The following is a 20233-nucleotide window of genomic DNA, read 5'->3' as shown; positions in this document are numbered from 1 at the left end:
ATGACCACTTATTTGGCGGCCTTCATGCATAGGAGTGTTCGATAGGAGGTAATGATTTTTTTAGTTTGGCATTGTTGGAATATTTAAACCCTATTTGGAACTCGAAAATAAAAATACTAGGAAGAAAATAAAAATATTGAGGAATTCATATTTTCATGTTTGGTTAGTGAGAACAAAAATAAAAAAAATATGTTAAAGCTATGAACAAAATTTTGATTTTATACATTATTAATATTTAATTTCTCCTAATTTTTTAGTAATGTTAAAATAAAATTTAATTTTTTATAGTATTTAATACAAAAAGAAATATAAGGGAAAATGAATTTCTTCCTTTCCTTTCTCTGTGCAAAATCCTATATTTGGAGAGACCTAAGATTTGGAGTTGTATTGGATATGGATAAAATGTAATATAAAATTGTATTAAAATATATTCAAATCCAAGATTCCAAAAGACAAATCTACAGTAGCAAAACTACAAATTTGATCTCTATCTAGTTGGTTTATCCGATAGAGATTTTCACCCTTGCACCCACCAGGATTGCAATTTTGAAGGAAGTACATCTAGTGGGATTAGAATAGAGAAATTATTAAGAGCATTGGGTGTACGAGAACCAACACAAATTTAGCATGTATACAAAAATAATAATTATAAATACCTAATTCAATAAAAACATGTGCACATGGTGAAATCATGTTGACTCTAATATATATATATATATATATATATCTGGTATACCTAATATTTTCTCGGGTTGAGTCCAAGCAATGGTGGTTTCCAAGTTTCAAGTGCATTGTTGTTCCCCATCAAGACCAAATATATAAACTCTCTCTTAGAGGCTCTTAGACCCAACAACCACAACTTGCATTCTAAAGATAGAATGAAATTTTTGTATTTCTTGAATAATTTTGTACAAACCAATATACAGTATTTATAATACAATTGGAAAAAACTAAATATGGAAACAATCTCCTAAAAGAATCTCTCTCAACAATATACAACCCTCTACATATATACTTCCCTAAAATACATCAAGATATTTTGGATTTCTACACTCTCCCTCAAGTTGGATCATAGATATTGATCATATCCAATTTGCAAATGAAATCATCAAAGCCCTGTCGGGCTAACCCTTTGGTAAAAATGTCTGCAATTTGTTCCTTGGTAGGTACATAAGTCATACAGATGGTTCCTTCTTCAACCTTCTATTTGATAAAATGTCGGTCAACTTCTACATGCTTAGTCTTATCATGTTAAATTAGATTGACAAAGATACTGATAGTGCTTTGTTGTCAAAACAAAGTTTGATAGGGAATTTTTACCGAGATCTGTAATTCTTCCAAGAGTTTGTGTAATCACAATTCTTCACACATCCCTTGTGCAATTGCCATGAATTCAGCTTCAACACTAATTCGAGCCACTACATTCAGTTTTTTGCTCTTCCAAGTTACCAAATTTCCCCATACAAAGGTACAATATTTAGTGGTAAACCTTCTATCTTCCGCTGATCCTGCCCAATCCACATCTGTGAAAATTTCTACTTCTTTGTTTTCACATTTCTGGAAGAAGAGTCCTTTGCCCGGAGAGCCCTTGAGGTACCTGAGGATCTTGTACACAACATCTAGGTGAGTCTTTTTCGGTGAAGGCATGTGTTGACTTACCACACTTATCGCAAATGCAATGTTGGGTCTAGTATGTGATGGGTAGTTTAGTTTACCAACCAATCTTTGATACCTCTCCTTTTCAACTGGTATTCCGCAGTCTTCGACCCTCTTACTGCTTCAATCAGGGTTTCACTATATTTGCATCCAAGCATGCCAATTTCGGTTAGGAGATCAAGGATATACTTTCACTAAGAGACACTGATACCCTTTTTTGATTTAACAACTTCCATTCCCAAGAAGTACTGCATTTGTCCCAAGTCTTTAACTTCAAACTTAGCAGTTAAGACATTCTTCAATCTTTCCATCTCCACTATATCATCTCCAGTTAGGATTATATCATCAACATACACAATTAGAATTATTTTCTTACCATTTTCAGATTGTTGGAAGTACATAGTGTGATCTGATTGCCCTTGTTGGTATCTTTGGTTTTTTATTACCTTCGCAAATCTGTTGAACCATGCTCTGGGAGTTTGCTTAAGTCCATACAAGGACTTCTTGAGTTTACATACTCTGTTTTCTTCACCTTTTTTACTGAAACCTAGTGGTATTGTCAAGTAGACTTCTTCTTTTAACTCATCATTTAGAGATGCATTCTTAATGTCGAGTTGATGTAGTGGCCAATCTAAGTTAGTTACCAAGGACAGAGGATCCGAACTGTATTCAATTTTGCCACTCGATCAAATGTCTCCATGTAGTCAATGTCATGGGTTTGTGTAAACCCTTTCGCAACAAGTCGGGCTTTATACCGTTCAACTGTCCCATCAGCTCTATATTTCACTATGAAGACCCATTTGCAGCCTACTAGCTTCTTTCCTCTCGGCAAATTCATAACATCCCAAGTTCCATTTTCTTTGGAATTTTTATCCTGACAAGGTTAGAGGCAAAAAACACGACACCCTGTAGATAGAGTTTTATAAAACATGTATTTTGACTAGGGATATAAAGTATATGATGTAACGACCTACTCCTTTTTCACACATATATATTATATATATATATATATATATAAATTATTATCACGTCATACATCCCAGCTCAGCAGGTTACAATCCACCTGGGCCCGTGGGCACCAGGGATATAACAAAACATACAGCAGAAGCCTACGCAGCAGAAAGTATAAAATCATATACATCTCATCATAAAGTGCATAACACATACCAGAGTCACTACAATTACTATCTCACAGTATATACATCTCAAAAATGAAATCTAGGGACAATCCCCACAAAACCTAACTGTCCCTACCAAAAACTTACCCTTCCAAAGAGGGCAAACAACTGATCTAGATCAGCGGGGCTTTTCCCGCTCTCCTATCAGGGGCTCCTGAAAAATGTATAAGATTTAGGGGTGAGACACCTCTCAGTAAGGGAAATAAACTAATACCAGTGTGTGGCAACATAAGTATTATGTGTTCTACATATACCATACATAACATATTCAATACTATTTATTAAATCTGGGAAAACATACATGTCTCATCTCATACACTAATAATAACATAAAACAATCCTGGTAGGTTAGCTGGCTGTTGTCATGTATTACCCCCACATGACTGGGTTGTGTGGCCCGAAGGCGGGACCTGACAATGGTTGGCCGACCACTGCCAAGTCAAATAGTAGTCTGTAGGTCCGATGGGTCTACCCAGACTGGTCCGTACACCAGGGGCGATAACAGCACACTTCTTGAAAATAACCACATCGACCATCCAATCTCACACCACTTCGTACAGCGGCGTTAACACAGATATCATGATCACGAGGACCATGGACACATAACAACGGTACCGTGCAAGTGCTAGCCTAGACCAAGCCAACCAGGTTCTGATATCATATACATATACTAAAACCGTGATACATAAATATCTCATATCATTTATTTTCACATCAATCATATCATTTCACATATATACGTGTATCATGAAAATCATCGGCCCGTACGCCAGTATTACACATTTTAACATAGCACGGCCCGTACGCCGGCCAATCACATAGCACAGCCCGTACGCTGGCAAACCACATAGCACGGCCCATACGCCGGCAAATCACATAGCACAGCCAGTACGCTGGCAAATCACATAGCACGGCCCATACGCCGGCAAATCTCATCCACATAGCACGGCCCATACGCCGGCAAATCGCATATACATATAAAAATATCTCGACCCGTACGCCGGTTTTTCATCATAGAAATCCATATCGTCCCCATTCCAAAAAAAAAAAACAGTATTTCACAACATTTTTATACTCATGCCACACTAAACAAATTTTTCTACGTATTCAACATATAATCATTTAAACAGTATTTTCCAAATATAAATCATATATATAAATATATTTATTTTTCCTGAAACCAGATGCTATATATATATATACATACATTTTCTCAAAACAAAACTAGCTTAGTTTATCCCCTTACCTGATTCCTGAAAAGCCCCTAAGAAAATCTTTCCCGTACCCACAAGGTTCTCAACTCAATACCCTGAAAATGAAAACTCGCAGAATTAAAGTTTAGTATTTTCGTACGTACAATATTTTCTATAACTACCACTAAGTCAAATTCGACTTAAAAAATCTTACCTCAACTTAGGGATGATTTCCAACGTTCCCAATCAATACCCTGGAACTGAAAATTTCCAGTATTAAAGTTCAGTATTTTTACGTGTATATTACTTTCTTCAACTGTCAAAAATCTAAATATTGAATATAAAGCCTTACCTTGGATTTGGGATGAAATCCAACTTCGTTTTCCTGACGATCCGTTCCGGCAGACTTGTAGAGAACTTCGCCAGGAGCGTCGTGGTGGTTTCGGTTTGTCGATCAGGCGTAAAACTAGCCCGGAATCGAAGAGAGAGAGTCGTAGGAGAGAGAGAGAGAGAGAGAGAGAGAGAGAGAGAGAGAGAGAGAGAGAGAGCACTTCCACAAATATCCAATTTAGCTTCTTGAAGAAGCTTCCCACTTTATATATATATACACCTTTAACCTTTATGTTAAATACATATCATAATAACTTACTTATATATATATATATATATACATGCTTCAATATATATATATATATATATATATATTTTCCTTATCATACTATTCATTTTACTATTTAATTTAATTAATTAATTTTATTATTATTATATATACATATATATATTTTTTAAATTAAATTTTATTATTATTTTTTTTTTCCGGATACTACATATGACCTAGTTTGTTTTCTGACTGCAACGGATAAATTGATGTGATCGATTGCAATCTTATCATAAGGAAGCTCATGGCCATCTATTACCCGATCGGGATTGGGCGTGGACTCATGGTTGCTCAGAGCTATCGTCAGTTCCAACTCTCTGGGTGCCTCATGTATGAGATTCTCTCTGTTCTTTGTTTTTGTCCTTCTTAAGTAAACAAGTATTTCCTTATTATTTTGTTTTTCTGCATCTCCCCCTAAGTTTAAGTGATCTTTTGTACATGATAGGTCAGGCAATGATGCAATGGATATGAGTGGTTTCAAAGAACGTGACATCAAGGTTAACAAATAATTTTATTTTATTTTTTGTGACGGGATCATAACATTTGTAGCCTTTCTGAGTAGAAGAGTAATCAATAAAAACACAGTTAATGGTACGAGGTTCCAATTTATCCCGATTGTGAGCATGAATACGAACAAATGTAGTACATCTAAATATTTTTAGAGAGAGATTGGAATCGAGCTGAGAGTTGGGAAAACATTCGTGGAACTTTTGAAGAGGAGTGGCAAAAGAAAGAACCCGACTTGACATTCGATTAATAGAGCTGTTAAAATGATATCACCCCAAAAATATTTTTTCATATTTGTAGTGAACATCAAGGCCAGAGCTACTTCAAGAATATGCATATTTTTACGTTCAGCAGCCCCATTTTGTTCAGGGGTATCCACACAACAACTTTGATGAACAATTCCATTTTCTTGAAGATAATGTCCCAAGATATTATTGAAATATTTCGTACCACTATCAATACGTAAAATTTGAATGTGAGTTTGGAATTGTGTTTGAATCATGGAATGGAAACTGACAAAAATAGAGCAAACTTCAATTTTATCTTTCAACAAGTAAACCCAGCAAATACGAGTATGATCATCAATAAAAGTAATAAATCATTTCATATGAGTGCGATTAAAAGAGCGCGAGGGCCCCCATAAATCAATGTGAATCATAGTAAACGGGCTGGATGGTTTGTATGTGGACTTTGGAAAGGAATTACATTGGTTTTTTGCAAGTTCATAAACCTCACACAGAAAATCAAAAGACGTTTTATTTAAACAAATGGAAGGAAATAAACATCTTATGTAACGCCCTCAAAATTCATACCATTTATATATATATATATATATATATATATATATATATATATATATATGTCCATATCCATACTTAAGCAGCGGAAACATATATCATGCAACCATTTACATATTTATTATGCAATACTAGAATTCTGTATATACAGACCATAGTCATGCAAAAATACCCCTCCAGCATCATCTACTCAAAAATACTCAGCTCTGACAAAAACTCACCCTATAACCAGGGTGATCAAACTACTTTCTATCCGTGAGCCTGATCTGCTCTCCTAGTTAGCTCACCTGAAAAATGGTAAAGTAATGGGGTGAGTCGACGCTCAGTAAATGGAAATATGCTATTACTAGTGTGTGGCAACTAAGTTAAGAATACTTAAAAATAGTACTGAACTATAATGCAATAAAACATCTGTAAAGCATATTTTCCTTTCACAATTTAAGATATACTGTATTGTCTCTATTTCTACTTTTCATACTGATAATATCATACTATACTCATCATATACTATAAAACTGTATACATTTACATATCTATACTTTATCCCTGGGACTTTGTACATCATGATTTGATCCCTCATGACAGGGTTGTGTGGCCCGTAGGCAGGGCTTCATCTGGTCGGCCCTCCAGATAAGTCAATATACTCTACACTGCCTCAGTCCGGCCAAACTGCATCCTCTCCTAGGCGCAGGACTGGCTGCTACCTCGTCTAACCGGCCCCCTCTACCCAATGTACTATGGAGTTGCATCCTCTTTAAGCACGGTTAGACAGTACCCACACACTATCTAAGATATGTGGTTGCACTCTATCTGTATATAACAACGGTACCGTGCTCTGTAAATTGTATATGTACTGTATTTGTCTATAATCTTTCCACAGGGATCTAATACTATATACATATATACATATATACTCCTTTATTGTTTTCGCCATGTTTCCAAAGTTACCATAATGCTATCTTTCTGTATTGTAAATACTGTAATCTCTATATACTATATCAGTAGCATCTTGATGCTACCCTTGTATGTCTGTCTATACACTCTATCTATATACTCTGTATGTTATGGTTATAGAAAACATGACATACTATAACTCTGTATATACTGTTCTGTATAAAGCTATGATATAAATACTGATCTGAACAAAACTGTACACATGTATACGTATATATATATCTGTTTCATGAAACTACTCATATAAAAGCTGTATATGTAGGTACATTTTTCTATATAATCTCTGTGAATATATATATATATATATATCTATATATTCAGTATAGTATGATTCATTATGAAATCTGTATACATTTCTTCATTACATAAAAATCTACTCAGACCACACAAGTATTTAAACTCATATTCTATAAATACTGTATAATAAACTAGTATAAATATGTATCTATGATGTCTCTAATAGCATTATGAAAATTCCTAGCATAGCATATTTCCCTTACCTTAGCTTTGAAAAGCCCCTATAAAATTATGGCTCTATACCCGCAGGATTCCTAACTCAACATCCTGAAAACACAATCCTCCAGAACAAAACATCAGTATTTTCTTACCTACAACATTTCTCATAATTTAAGGAAAAACAAATATTGAATAAAATGCCTTACCTTGAGATTGGGACAAAATGCAACCCAACTTTTCCAACGATCAGCTCCGGCAGACTTGCAGAGAATCTCGCCAGGATCGTCGTGGTAGCCTCAGATCTTCGATCCGACGAGAAACAGGCCCGAAAATGAAGAGAGAAGTGAGAGAAAGTCGTAGAGAGAGAGAGAGGAGAGAGAGAGGGGCACGGATAAGTGATAAAATCTGAGTTTTCCCCTTATATACTGTTGCCTTCATCGACGAGACACGTCATCTCGTCGACGAATCTTTCAATAAATTCGTCGACGAGTCCCTGTATTCATCAATGAAATTCAGGCGGTCCCATAAATTTTCTCGTCGACGAGGCCCTGTATTCGTCGACGAGTTTCCTTATGTACTCGTTGACGAAATCCTATATTCGTCGATGAGTTTCCTTATGTACTTGTCGACGAAGCCCTGTATTCGTCGACTGGGCTTCGTCGACGAGTTTCCTTATGTACTCATCGACGAAGTCTTGTATTCGTCGACGAGTTCTGGAAATTCCTTGAAATTATTATTATTATCCCCAACTATTATTATCTCTAAAATGCGATTCCGCGTTCGTCGACGAAGTCTACTGCCTCCTTCTGTTCTTGTTTCCATTTTTCCTTTCTTTTTAATATTTAAATATCAGTATTTTCTAGGACGTTACATTTTCCCTTCCTTATAAAATTTCGTCCTCAAAATTTACTAGCTGTATCCCTTCAATATATTCCATCATTCTATAGAGGAAAAATGGTCTACTTATTTTATTTCCTACCCTCACTTGTGGCGGAGGAATACCGTGGTTACATTTATGTCCTAGGAGATTACATATATATAAACTAAAAACTATCTACTAAATAAAATCAGTACATGTACCTGCAAAAGAAACCTATCTAACAATTATACTTTACCTGAGTCTATACCTCTTGGAACAACTGCGGGTATCTTTGTCTAATCTGCTCCTCAAGCTCCCAAGAAGCTTCCTCTATAGCATGATTCTTCCACAAAACTTTAACTAACTGTATTTCTTTAGTACGTAAAGTCTAAACCTTTTTATCCAAAATATGTACTAGTACTTCTTCATATACCAATAAATTCTTAAGCTCTATCTCTACATAGCTAATGATGTGGGATGGGTCTGGGACGTATTTTCGTAACATGGCAACATGAAACACGTCATGAATACGAGCCAAAGTTGGCGGCAAAACTAGCCTGTAGGCAACTGATCATATTCTCTCAAGTATCTCAAAAGGGCCAATATACCTAGGGCTCAACTTGCCCTTCTTCCCAAACATCATAACTCCTTTCAGAGGAGCTATCTTAAAAAATACTCGATCTCCCACATCAAATTCCAACTTTTGGCGGCGAGTGTCTGCATAACTTTTTTGCCGACTCTATGCTGAATTAATTCTTTCTCTAATTAATCGGACTTTGTCGGACGCCTGTTGTTTTATCTCGGGACCCAGCATTCGCCTTTTACCTACTTCATCCCAGAAAAGAGGAGAACGACATCTCTTGCCATATAATGCCTCGTATGGAGCCATGCCGATACTAGCCTGATAGCTACTATTGTAAGCAAATTCAACTAACGGCATAAACTGGATCCAATTGCCTCCAAAATCAAGTACACAAGCACGAAGCATATCTTCCAATATTTGAATTGTCCTCTCAGTCTGACCATCTGTCTGAGGATGAAAAGTAATGCTAAAAGCTAACTACGTACCCATAGCCTCTTGAAAGCTTTTTCAGAATCGTGAAGTAAACCGAGGGTCTTGGTCCGAGACTATGGATACTGGCACTCCATGAACAAGAACTATCTCCTGAACATATATCTCTGCCAGTCTGTCCATAGAATAACCTATTTTAATAGGGATGAAATGAGCAGTCTTCGTCAAACGATCAATAACTACCCAAATTGCATTCAATCCCTATCGCACCGGTGGTAACCCCATAACAAAATCCATTGAAACGTGGTCCCACTTCCACTTCGAAATAAACAATGGCTGCAATTGTCCTGCTGGTCTCAGGTGCTCAGCTTTAACCTATTGACACGTCAAGTACTGTTAAACAAATTCGACTATCTCTCTCTTCATTCCACTCCACTAGAAATACTCTCGCAGGTCCCTGTACATTTTAGTACTGCCGGAATGGACCGTGTATAGGGATCTATGAGCCTCCTCCAGTATAGTCCTCCTGATCTCAACATCTGCAGGAACACATAGCCTAGTACGGAATCGCAGAATTTCGTCATCTGATATGCTGAACTCCTCACCCTGACCATCACACACTCTAGCCATCATCGCTGCCAAATCTGCATCGTCACGTTGAGCTGCTTTAATCCTCTCATAAAGCGTGGGTTGCACTACTAAGCTGGAAATAACTGCCTGAGGACTCTCCTCCACCAATTCTATACTGAGCCCAAATCCACCAGAATTGAGTGTTGAATCTCCATGGTTGCCAGTACGGATCCCCCTGATTTTCTGCTCAAAGCATCTGCCACTACGTTTGCTTTTCCTAAGTGGTAATTAATCGTGCAATCATAATCTTTTATAAGTTTTAGCCACCTTCTTTGCCGCATATTTAACTCTTTCTGGGTAAAGAAATATTTTAGGCTCTTGTGATCCGTGAAAATATCGCACTTCCCACCATATAAATAATGCTTCCAGATCTTGAGAGCACACACCACTGCAGCAAGCTCTAAATCATGTATAGGATAATTCTTTTCATATTCTTTAAACTGTCTGGACACATAAACAATGACCCTGTCATGCTGCATCAACACGCATCCAAGAACCTTCAAAGAGGCATCACTGTATATCATAAAACCATCCTCCCCTGATGGAATAGCCAATACTGGGGCTGAAACTAACCGCTGCTTTAACTCTTGAAAGCTCTGCTCATAGTCACCAGTCTATTCAAATTTTACATTTTTCTTCGTAAATCGTGTTAATGGACCTAATAGCTTGGAAAAATCCTCCACAAAGCGTCGGTAATAACCTGCTAACCCCAGAAAACTCCTAACTTTCTGAACATTTCCCAGCCTCTCCCAATTCACCACTGCCTTTATTTTGCTCGGATCAACTGATACTCCTGCTTCTGAGATCACATGGTCAAGAAAAGTAATCTGCCTTAACCAGAACTCACATTTCTTTAATTTTGCATATAATTTCCTTTCTCTCAATATCTGCAATACCAGCCTTAAATGATGCTCGTGCTCCTCAATACTCCTCGAGTAGACCAGTATATCATCAATAAACACAACCACAAACTGATCCAAATACTAGTGGAATACCTGATTCATCAAATCCATGAAAATCGCTGGTGCATTAGTCAACCCAAATGACATTACTAAGAACTCGTAATGCCCATACCTGGTACAAAATGCGATCTTCGAGATGTCTTTGGCTTTAACTTTCACCTAATTATAACCTGACTGCAGATCAATCTTAGAGTAAACCTAGGTCCCCTGGAGCTGATCAAATAAATCATCGATCCTAGGGAGAGGATATTTATTCTTGACTGTCAATTTATTTATCTCCCTATAATCGATGCACAATCTCATGGTTCCATCTTTCTTTTTCATGAACAAAACTGGTGCTCCCCAGGACGACACACTAGGCCTGATGAAACCTTTATCCAGTAACTCCTGTAACTGATCTTTCAATTCTTTTAACTCAACTGGGGCCATACAGTACGGTGCTTTAGATACTGGTACAGATCCCGACAACAAGTCTATAGTGAACTCAATCTCATGATCTGGTGGCAAACCAGACAATTATTCAGGAAATACATCTGGGAATTCCCTCACTACTGGTATGTCAGCTTGTCCCAATTCTTCTTTTGGAAAATTCCTTTATGTATGCGACATACCCCTGACAACCACCCTATAACAATCTCCTCACCTAAATAGCCGACACTAGCCGTGGTGAGGCACGTACACGTGAACCCGCAAATCTAAACTCTGACTCGCCCGAGGGTCTAAAAATCACTTCCTTTAGATGACAATCAATATTTGTGTGATAAGTTGCTAACCAATCCATGCCTAGTATCACATCAAATCCTTGCATATCTAGGACCACAAGATCGGCTAGCAGCACTCTCTCCTGAATACTTACTTGAAAATTTTGAAGTACCCTCTTGCATCTAATCACAGATCCCATCGGCATGCCCACTGACAATTTTATATCTAATGGTTGTGTCTCTATTCCAGCTATTCTCACATACCCCGCCGATATGAAAGAGTGGGTGGCACCTGTATCAAACAAGACAATCATTTTATATAGTAAAGCAGTAAGAGTACTTGTGACAACGTCTCCAGCCGTCTCAGCGTCTCCTGGTGTCAACACATAGACCCTCGCTGGCGCAGTGTTCCTCTGTTGACCACTGCGGGGCGCCTGATATCCACCTCGAAATGATCTGGGAACCTGTGCATAATTCGACGACATATGACATGATCGAGCCATATGATCGGGTCTCTCGCAACAATAGCAAACATTCTCCCCAAATCGACATTCACTTGGGTGTCTCCGTCCACATCTGGCACAAGTGGCGGGAGGCTGACTGCTCTGGAATCCCCTGTGCTCTACCATCTATCTCTGGCCTCCACCAGATCTACCTTCTCTCCAAGGGCCTCGGCTGGGACCTGCCTGATAAATCAAAGGCACAACCCTCTTCTTCTGACTCTGTGTCTCCGTCTCTCCAGATAGACTCTCCTCCACTTTAGTGGCCCGTCAACCAGTTCTGAATCCTGGATCCTCAGTACCGCCACCTGCCTGTAAATATCATGCCTCAAATTTCTCTCAAACATTCTAGCCTTCTTTGTTTCATCTAGGACAATAGAGGGGCAGAAGCGAGAGAGCTCAATAAATCTTACAGTATACTGTGGGATAGTCAACGATCCCTGAGACAGACTCAGAAACTCCTGTACTCGAGCCTCTCTGATTGAAGTCGGATAATACCTATCAAAGAACATATCCCTGAATCGAGCCCAGGTCATCTGCACTGGTATAGCTCTCTGTTCCTCCAACAACCTGGTGGCTGCCCACCATCTCTCGGCCTCCCCCGCCAGCCTATATGTAGCATATAAAACTCTCTGCTCGTTGGTGCAACCCTACAAACCCAACTTATTTAACTAAAACTCCAAATCCTCTGTTAACTATCCCTCTTGATTCTAGCCCCAAAATCCACTCCTGCAACCCAAACACATAACTCGTCGACAATTTACTATGGTCTTTCTAAAATCGTCACCCCAGGAAAAACACAGAAACAATTACAAAATCCTATATCTAGATCACAGAATAAAATCTAAAATCTTTCCCTATATTCTAGTATTGTTTTCCGCTGCACTTTAGAGTCTACAAAACCTAGCAACCTACGCTCTGATACCAAATTGTAATGCCCTCAAAATTCATACCATTTATATATATATATATATATATATATATATATATATATCCATATCCATACCTAAGCAGCGGAAACACATCATGCAAACATTTACATATTTATTATGCAATACCAAAATTCTGTATATACAGACCACAGTCATACGAAAATACCCCTCCAGCATCATCTACTCAAAAATACTCAGCTTTGACAAAAACTCACCCTATAACCAGGGTGATCAAACTACTTTCTATCCGCGAGCCTGATATGCTCGCCTAACTGGCTCACATGAAAAATGGTAAAGCAATGGGGTGAGTCGACACTCAATAAGTGGAAATATGCTATTACTAGTGTGTGGCAACTAAGTTAAGAATACTTAAAAATAGTACTGAACTGTAATGCAATAAAACATATGTAAAACATATTTTCCTTTCATAATTTAAGATATACTATATTGTCTGTATTTCTACTTTTCATACTGATAATATCATACTATACTCATCATATATTGTAAAACTATATACATTTACATATCTATACCTTATCCCTGGGACTCTATACGTCATGATTTGACCCCTCATGACAGGGTTGTGCGGCCCGTAGGCAGGACTTCATCTGGTCGGCCCTTTAGATAAGTCAAAATACTCTACACTACCTCAGCCCAGCCAAACTGCATCCTCTCCTAGGCGCGCGACTAGCTGCTACCTCGTCCAACCAGCCCCCTCTACCCAGTGTACTGGGGAGCTGCATCCTCTCCGAACACAATTAGACGGTACCCACACACTATCTGAGATATGTGGTTGCACTCTATCTGTATATAATAACGGTACCGTGCTCTGTAAACTGTATCTGTCTGTAATCTTTCCATAAGAATCTGATACTATATACATATATATATATATATATACTCCTTTACTATTTTTGTCATTTTTCCAAAGTTACCATAATGCTAACTTTCTGTACTATAAATACTGTAATCTCTGTATACTATATCGGTAGCATCTTGATGCTACCCTTGTATGTCTGTCTATACACTCTGTATGTTATGGTTATAAGAAACATGACATACTATAACTCTATATATACTATTCTGTATAAAGCTGTGATATAAATAATGATCTGAACAAAACTGTACACATGTATACGTATATATATATATATATATATATATATATATATCTGTTTCATGAAACTACTGATATAAAAGCTATATATGCAGGTACATTTTTCTGTATAATCTCTGTGAATATATATATATATATATATATATATGTATATATCTGTATATCTAGTATAGTATGATTCATTATGAAAGTTGTATACATTTCTTCATTACATAAAAATCTACTCAGGCCACACAAGTATTTAAACTTATATTCTATAAATACTGTATAATAAACTGGTATAAATATGTATATATGATTTCTCTAATAACATTATGAAAATTCCTAACATAGCATTTCCCTTACCTTAACTTTGAAAAGCCCCTATAAAATTATGAATCTATACCCGCAGGGTTCCTAACTCAACATCCTGAAAATACAATCCCCCAGAACAAAACATCAGTATTTTCTTACCTACAACATTTCTCATAACTGAAGGAAAGAAAAATATTGAATAAAATGTCTTACCCTGAGATTGGGACGAAATCCAACCCAACTTTTCCAGCGATCAGCTCCGGCAGACTTGCAGAGAATCTCGCCAGGAGCGTAGTGGTAGCCTCAAATCTTCGATCTAGTGAGAAACAGGCCCGAAAACGAAGAGAGAAGTGAGAGAGAGTTGTAGAGAGACAGAGGGGCGCAGATAAGTGATAAAAATCTGAGTTTTCCCCTTATATATTGTGGCTTTCGTCGACGAGACATGTCATCTCGTCGACGAATCTTTCAATAAATTCGTTGACGAGTCCCTATATTCGTCGATGAAATTCAGGCTATCCCATAACCCCTCTCGATATTTTCTCATCGACGAGGCCCTATATTCGTCAATGAGTTTCCTTATGTAATCGTCGACGAAATCCTGTATTCGTCGATGAGTTTCCTTATGTACTCGTTGACGAAGCCCTGTATTCGTTGACGAGTTCTGGAAATTCCTTGAAATTATTATTATTATTATCCCCAACTATTATTATCTCCAAAATGCGATGTCGTCGACAAACGCGGAGCGTTCGTCGACGAAGTCTACTGCCTCCTTCTATTCCTGTTTTCATTTTTCCTTTCTCTTTAATATTTAAATATCCGTATTTTCTAGGTCGTTACATCTTAAATATTGATAATTTGAATGACCCTTCATAGAATGCCATAACAAAATTTCACTATCCTTAGAAATAGATGCAGAATCACAAATAGCAATTTTACATTGTTCACTCCTATTTGCCTCCTCAAAGTAGTAGAGTCCCTCACATGCCTTAGCACTGCCAATCGTCTTTCCCAATGATAAGTCCTAGGAAACACAAGAGAGGAAACAAATTTAGTAGAGGAATTGGAATCCTTTGTCAACTGGTTAATGAATAACAAATTGCAAGACAATTTAGGGACATATAGGACAGATTTTAGAATTATAGAATCAGAGATTCAAATACTTCTTTTGCCGGCAACAAATGAGAGTGATCCATCTACAATTTTAACTTTCAAATTTCTAGCACATGGTGAATAGGATGAGAACGGATGATAAGCATCAGTCATGTTATCAGAGGCACCAGAATCAATTATCCATGGTAATTTGTAATGTGATATAGTATTTAAGGTCGTCAAAAAATTACCTTGGTGGGCTAAAGAACGAGAGGGAATACTTGTAGATGACTGACCTGATGCTAAAATGGTAGAGAACATTTTATAGAGGTGCTCCAACTGCTCTGGACTGAATGCGCCACTTGAAGTGGCATTGTTATTTTTCTCGCCTTGTGATTTCTCAGCTGGAAAATCAATAGCAGCTTGATAGTCACGATTTTTTTTTATTTTGTCTCGGCTTCCAATATGCAGGTTTCCCATGTATTTCCCAGTAAGTATCTTTTGAATGGTCCAGCTTGCGGCAGTGCTCACACTAGGGTCTCCCTTTATGTGTGTTTGGGCTTGTATCCGCATGGGTTCTTGAGATTAGGGCAGATATCCCAGGCCCATTATTTCTAGTCAGTGCCTTCAGCATAACATTGTGACAACTTTCCTGTGATGACCTGAAAATTTATAACCTGCTATAATCATAAATACTTTCTCATACCACAAACATAAATATAAATGCAACCTGCCCTAACTAGGGAATCCTAGATGCACTTGCTAGTACTGTAAAGAAACCGAGCTTGTTGAATTATGGCTCATTCTAGAAGCCTACCATTGCCATTAAAGTCTTCAATGGTGGGCTATTTTTTCAAAGTTAGGTGATTAGTGTTTGTAATAGTGGTATTTTCTAACCTATATAAACTCATCACCTCCATTTGTAATCTCATCCCCAAATTTGCTTACTTCTCTCTTAGGCACATTCTCTCTTCTCTCTCTCATTTTGTAATATTTCTATAATAGAGAAATATTGATTGATAGTGTCCGAGGACGTAGGCACAATTAGCCGAACCTCGTTAAATTCTGGTGTTCTTCATTTTATCTATTCAATAGTTAGCTTTTGTCGAGTATAGTTGTAGTAATATATTGTGTGAATTACATGTCTAAGGAAAATTTTGTCTAGGAAAGAGGGATTTAAGCGGTCCGTTGTGACCCCCCACTTCCATGGGAATCTACCTGGTGTAATTTTGCACAATTATTCACTCTCCATTTACCTGTACAATAGTAAACTGTGGTAAAGTTAGGTGGAACAATCTCAAGTTTCACAACAATTGGTATCAGAGTCAAGGTTATTCTTAGTATGCTCTGTGGTTGCAGCTTAGTCTGATATTCCACATCAGAAAAGTTTTCCTTGGGTTATTGGCATTCCGCATCGGCAGCTATTGAATAGCATTTATGGCAGAGATGGCAGATAGTGCAAAAGCATCCACATCAAACTCGTCTATTTTGGCAAGAACTACTGTGACAAATGCCAGATTTGCAATGGAGATTTTTTACGGCACCGGTCATTTTGGTATGTGGCAAAGTGAGGTTCTAAACGCTCTCTTTCAACAAGGTCTAGACATTGCCATTGAAGAAGAGAAACCAGAAGATATTGAGAAGAAAGAATGGGGGACCATCAATCGGTTAGCATGTGGTACAATTCGATCGTGTCTTTCAAGAGAGCAGAAGTATGCATTCTGTAAGAAAACTTCTGCAAACAAGTTGTGGAAGGCACTAGAGGAAAAGTTTTTGAAGAAAAGCTCTCAGAACAAACTCCATATGAAGAAGAGACTATTTCGCTTCACTTCTGTCTCGAGTACCACTATGAATGATCATATCACCAACTTTAATAGGTTGGTTACTGATCTAGTTAATCTGGATGAGACTTTTAAAGATGAAGACCTGGCTTTAATGTTGTTGGGATCCCTTCCTGAGGAGTTTGAGTTTCTTGAAACTACTTTGCTCCATGGAAAGGATAAAGTGTCTCTTGGCGAGGTTTGTGCTGCTTTGTACAGCTATGAATTGAGGCAGAAGGACAAGCTTGAAAGCACAAGTGGAGCCAACGAGGCTCTCGTAGTTCGAGGCCGTTCACAAAGCTAGAATAGTAGAAAGAAAGAGAGATCCAAGTCAAGGTCCAGACCAAACAAAGATGAATGTGCCTTTTGTCGGGAAAAGGGGCATTGGAAGAAAGACTGTCCGAAGCTAAAGAATAAAGGCAAACCTGATAAAGGAAAGACCATCTCAAATGTGGTTGAGTACGAAGATGGAAGCTCAGATCTTTCGCTTGCTGCTACACCATCAACTAGTTCTTCGAGTATATGGCTACTAGATTCTTGGTGTAGCCATTATATATGTCCCAATTGGTTCTTTGATTTTAAAGAACTAGAAGGTGGAGTCGTCTACACAACAAATGATGTCCCTCTTACCACACATGGGATTGGTTCAATCCACTTAAGGAATCAAGATGGATCAATCAAAATATTAACGGACGTTAGATATGTGCCAAGTTTGATGAAGAATCTTATTTCTGTGGGAACCCTAGAATCGAAGGGATTCAAAGTAACAGCAGAAAACGGAGTCATGAAGATCATCTCTGGTGCACTCATGGTAATCAAGGGAATTCAGAAGAACAATAACTTGTATCACTATCAAGGTCGTACAGTTATTGGGACGGCAGCAACAGTTTCTTCTGATGATAAAGAAATAGAAGCAACTAGGTTATGGCATATACGCTTGGGGCATACAGGTGAAAAATCCTTGGGACTTCTTACAAATCAAGGATTATTAAAGGGAGCAAAGACCTGCAAACTAGATTTCTGTGAACATTGCATCAAAGGGAAGCAAACAAGAGTAAAATTTGGTACTGCAATCCATAATACCAAGGGTATTTTGGATTATGTTCACTCTGATGTGTGGGGACCTTCCAAGACAACTTCACTGGGAGGAAAACACTACTATGTGACCTTTGTTGACAATTTTTCTTGAAGAGTATGGGTGTATACTATGAAAATTAAGGATGAAGTGTTAGGAGTCTTCCTCAAATGGAAAAATATGGTGGAAACTCAAACAAGCAGAAGGATCAAGTACCTCCGTACAGATAATGGTGGAGAATATAGAAGTGATCCATTTATTAAAATCTGCAAAGATGAAGGTATTATTCGACACTTCACAGTGAGAAGTACACCACAACAGAATGGAGTGGCAGAACGTATGAATCGAACACTGTTGGAGAAGGTTCGGTGTATGTTGTCCAATGCTGGGTTGGGTAGAGAATTTTGGGCTAAGGCTGTAACATATGCCTACCACCTCATCAACAGCCTACCATGTACTGCTATTTGTGGTAAAACACCGTTGGAGAAATGGTTTGGAAAGTCTGCTACAAATTATGATTCCTTACATGTATTCGGCTCCACTGCCTACTATCATGTCAAGGAATCAAAGCTGGATCCGAGGGCTAAGAAAGCAATCTTTATGGGAATCACCTCTGGAGTAAAGGGATATCGTCTTTGGTGTCCAGAGACAAAGAAAATAATCTTCAGCAGGGATGTTACCTTTAATGAATCTACTTTTTTAAGAAAGGTGACAATAGAAAGTGTTGAGCAAAAAGATGGTAGAGTTTGATAGAAGAATTGTTTACCCAGAAAATGAAGACTCTCCTATGGTAGAAGAAGAGTCGCCTGTAGAAGAGGTTTCAACCCAAGAACCTCCACAGCAACATGAATCTATTGCATTGAGTAAGCCAAAGAGAAAAATTAGAAAGCCTACTCGCTTTGTTGACATGGTGGCTTACGCATCTCCAATTGCAAACGATGATACTCCTGTTACTTACAATGAAGCAATCCAAAGTTTGGAAGAAAAAAAGTGGAGGGAAGCCATGAATGAAGAAATGCAGTCCCTTCATAAGAATCGAACATGGAAGCTTGTTAGTCTTCCGAAGGGAAAGAAGGCAATTGGGTGTAAATGGGTATATACAAAGAAAGATGGATTTCCTGACAAGAATAGTGTTCGCTACAAAGCAAGGTTGGTGGCTAAAGGCTATGCACAAACGGAGGGAATTGATTACAATGAGGTATTTTCTCCAGTAGTAAAACATTCCTCCATTAGAATCTTATTAGCTTTGGTAGCAAAATTGGATATGGAACTAGTTCAATTAGATGTAAAAACTGCATTTTTACATGGAGACTTGGAAAAGGAAATCTACATGACTCAGCCAAGAGGTTTCATAGTTGCTGGAAAAGAAAATATGGTGTGCAAACTTGAAAAATCGTTGTATGGATTAAAGCAATCCCCAAGGCAGTGGTACAAACGATTTGACAAGTTTATGATGGGGCAAAAGTACAAAAGAAGCAAATATGATCACTGTGTGTATTTTTGCAAGTTACAAGATAGATCTTTCATATATCTTCTTCTTTATGTTGATGATATATTGATAGCCTCCAAAAGTCAGAAAGAAATTGACAAACTGAAGACTCAGTTGAATAGAGAGTTTAAGATGAAGGATCTAGGCGAAGCAAAAAAAATTCTCGGTATGAAGATAAGTAGAGATAAGAAATTGGGGAGGCTTTGCTTGACTCAAAAACAATATTTGAGGAAAGTACTGAAGCATTTTGGTATGGATGAGAAGTCAAAACCTATTAGTACTCCGCTTGCTCCTCATTTCAAGCTAAATGCATCTATGTCTCCAAAAGCTGAAGCAAAACGAGAATACATGTCA

At 37.8% G+C, this 20233-nt stretch overlaps 1 protein-coding gene across 1 annotated transcript in view; it reads right to left on the bottom strand.

Annotated features, from left to right (window-relative positions):
* Window positions 1-6192: 6192 nt before the first annotated feature.
* The window catches only part of LOC131165246 (transcription termination factor MTEF18, mitochondrial), a 59390-nt gene continuing 45349 nt past the window's right edge, over window positions 6193-20233 (bottom strand). Inside the window, exon 3 of the mRNA XM_058122861.1 lies at window positions 6193-6276. The gene's annotated coding sequence lies outside the window, so the exon portion shown is untranslated. The remainder of the gene's footprint in view (window positions 6277-20233) is intronic.

Source organism: Malania oleifera, chromosome 10 (assembly GCF_029873635.1).
Source record: "Malania oleifera isolate guangnan ecotype guangnan chromosome 10, ASM2987363v1, whole genome shotgun sequence".
In the NCBI taxonomy this organism is placed as follows: domain Eukaryota; kingdom Viridiplantae; phylum Streptophyta; class Magnoliopsida; order Santalales; family Ximeniaceae; genus Malania; species Malania oleifera.
The sequence above is the reverse complement of the archived record's forward strand: the minus strand, read 5'-3'. Positions and strand labels throughout refer to the sequence as shown.